This window comes from Ictidomys tridecemlineatus, unplaced genomic scaffold, assembly GCF_052094955.1.
Source record: "Ictidomys tridecemlineatus isolate mIctTri1 unplaced genomic scaffold, mIctTri1.hap1 Scaffold_195, whole genome shotgun sequence".
In the NCBI taxonomy this organism is placed as follows: domain Eukaryota; kingdom Metazoa; phylum Chordata; class Mammalia; order Rodentia; family Sciuridae; genus Ictidomys; species Ictidomys tridecemlineatus.
The window spans coordinates 473,713-476,746 of NW_027521673.1; positions in this window are offsets into that span (position 1 = coordinate 473,713).

Below are 3,034 nucleotides of genomic sequence, written 5' to 3' on the forward strand. Positions count from 1 at the left end.
CATCCTGACTCTTATTACCTCTTTGCCTTCACATGGGAAGACCCTACATCCTATAGGTCTCAACAGCTGACATGGAAAGTCCTACCCCAAGGCTTAATGGACAGTCCCTACCTCTTTGGTCAGGTCTTGACACAGGATTTAACTGCTTGTAACTTGGGGATACCACTCTCTTACAGTTGGATAGAAGCCTTCCCTACCTCCAGGGAAACTGCTAACACTGTCACCTTCATCCTCATTGAGCATATCATTCCCAGGTTTGGACTTCCCACTTCCATCCAGTAAGACAATGGTCTGGCCTTCACTTCTCAGGTTGCTCAACTAGTGTCCAAAGGCCTCAACATCACTTGGAGACTCCATATCCCCCACCAACCCCGTACAATCATACTTCCATGCTAGGGCCCACCAAACTCAAGATTTCTTGCAAACCCTCTCCTTTTGTTACAAATCATTAATTTCTCTCAAGCTTCAATCGCAACCCACAGATGGAGCTTCTACATCCAAGTGACATGGCAACAGGATGGCACCAGCTGTTCTCAGTTTATTGGACAAGGCGATTGCCCTTTCAGTAGCTGTAATTGGGCCATCACCCTTAATGTTACTGGATTCAAACAGACCACCTCGTCCCACTTATGTTCAGAAATGCTGTGCTTCATAGCAGACCAAACTGAAGAATCCTGTAAGCGCTGGCCTGACACCTCTGTCGGGTGCCCTTATAATTCATGCAAAAAACACTTTCTAGATAAGCTTTGCTAACATCCATGAAAGGAAGAGGGTTCCATTTTTGCATCTTGGCTAGGGTCACTAACATTTCCCCCCCTCTCCAGTTGTCTCTTCCTTTAATGTTCTGAGCCCTGACCCTTAGAATCTGGCAACAAGAAGATCACTCACTAACAACAGGACAGATCTCCCTCCACAGTGGGCCAGCTCTCCCACCCAGGCTTAGGGCTCCCCATTTTCCATGCTCTTTCTCTTGCGGAGGCTCTTCCACCTTACTCTCTGAGACTTCCCCAGCTAGGGCAGTCCCTCTGGTGCCCACAGGGTCAAGGAGGCTCCTCTCAGCCCCTCTGGGAATTGCACCCAGGGTGGTTTTGATCTTCAGGGGTTCCTGTCCCAGCTGTGTGAGAAAGGCCAGACTACAGTCCTTGCCCCTTGATTAGGTAGCACACTTGGTCCTGGTTTCTAGTTAGTGTGCTTTGTTCTCCTGACCACTTCCTCCGGCACCCAAAGCTCCTCTTTGTTCTGCAGGAGTGTGTTACTCTAGAATCTTTCCATGGGGGCCTCACCACCCACCAGCCCAAGTACCTGCTTCTTACAGGTTCCAAGAGAGCTGATTCTGCTGCACCTGTGCAGACACTCTTGGCAGCATCCGGTCTGTCCCCTTGCTGTGGCACAGGTGGTTGGTGCTGATGTACAGAGCTGTCAGTTGAGACCTTTGCAAGGGACTCACCACAATTCCCATTCCTGAGCCCCAGATTCCACTGCAGCCACAGGTGGGGCTTTCTTGGGAAGTGGAAAGAGGGTCCTGCTCACAGCCTGGGAACTGGCTTCTTCTGCCTGCTAGCTGTGTGACCTTGAGTGTCTCTACTCTTCTAAGCCTCCCTTTCATGTTTGAAAATGAAGACACAAGTATTGTATTTCTCTCAAGGACTCTTTTATGGGGTCTTTGAGAGAAATACACTACTTTTGTGAGGATGTTCCAAAAAAACTCATGGGAGTTGGCTCAGGGAATTGAAAGAATTTGGGGACAAAATGATGTGGGCCCAAGTCTTGAATGATTTTGCCAGGTAATGGAACTGCTCTGAACTGTCCTTTCCTCCTGGAAACTCATTCTAGGCCTTCTTTGAGTGTCCTTCCCCTGCACTCTCAGAGTTTCATCTTTTCATCCAAATTTGAAGGAGTCTGTCTGTTCTTGCATGTTTACAGTCTGGCATGGGAAGCAACATGTGGAGGTGAATAACTGGCAATATGTGAATTTGCAATCCATTACAGGGGCACAGGGTGCTATGAGATTAGACGACAGGAAGACTGGTTAAGAAATGTGACAGAGCCTCATGAGGAATGGCATTTGGAAAAGCTCTGAAAGGACTAGTAGGATTCAGCTGTGGGAACTTGGGAGGGTGTGTAGTCAAAGAAGAATGTAAATAAAAGCAGAGAGGTGGAAAGACCTGGTCTCAGTGACTCATTTGGGGCAGAGCCCAGGGTGGCAAATGACAACAGAAAATAAGGGTGGAAGTGAGGTGGCCTGGATCTGGAGACGGAGGAGTGTGGGGCACCATGGGATTTTATTGGGAAAGCAGCCGTGGAGAGCTGTTGGAGCTGTTGCCTTGGGTGGAAGGGCCTTGGTCAGATTCAGGAAGTGGTGTGAAGTGGATTGGAGAGTGGATTGGAGCTTGTACTTGCTGGATAAGGTACTTTGCAGTGGCTCAGGTCCTTAAAGTGAATACATTGTGTGGTTTGCATTGAATGTGGGGTCTGGATGGTTTCTGTGCATCAACTGGAAGCTTCTACTTTCTCAGAGCTGAAATTGGTTCTTTGATGACTTACAAAACTATAGGCTTGTGGGAACATCAAGCGGTGTAGGTAATCTCCCAGTTCTGAATTTTCTTTCTTCCATGATCTCGATTCACACCTAAGTCCCTTTCCAGGGGCCTCACCTTAGAGCTGCTGGGTGCTGATGACTCCCAGGTTCCACCTCGCCCAGTCCCTCCATGGCCTCACTTGAGAAGCTTATTTTAAATGCTGCAGCTTGGAAATGAGACCTTTCTTTCTCTCTCCCCAAAGCATGTCCTCTTCCTGCAATCTGCCTTTCCCTCTGCAGTGCTTGTTTTCCCACAGGCTGGGTTGGAAACTATGATTGTCTCTCCCCTACCTCTCTGCCTTTGCTCTTCTCTGCACATATCTTTCCCATCACTAAGTCCCACAGATTCTTTCTTCATCTCTCTCATTCCTTCCTTCCTTTCTTAAGCCCAGGCCTTATTACCTCATGTTACTAAATAAAAAATTCCTAAGGGCTTCTCTTCAGATCCCTGGAAAG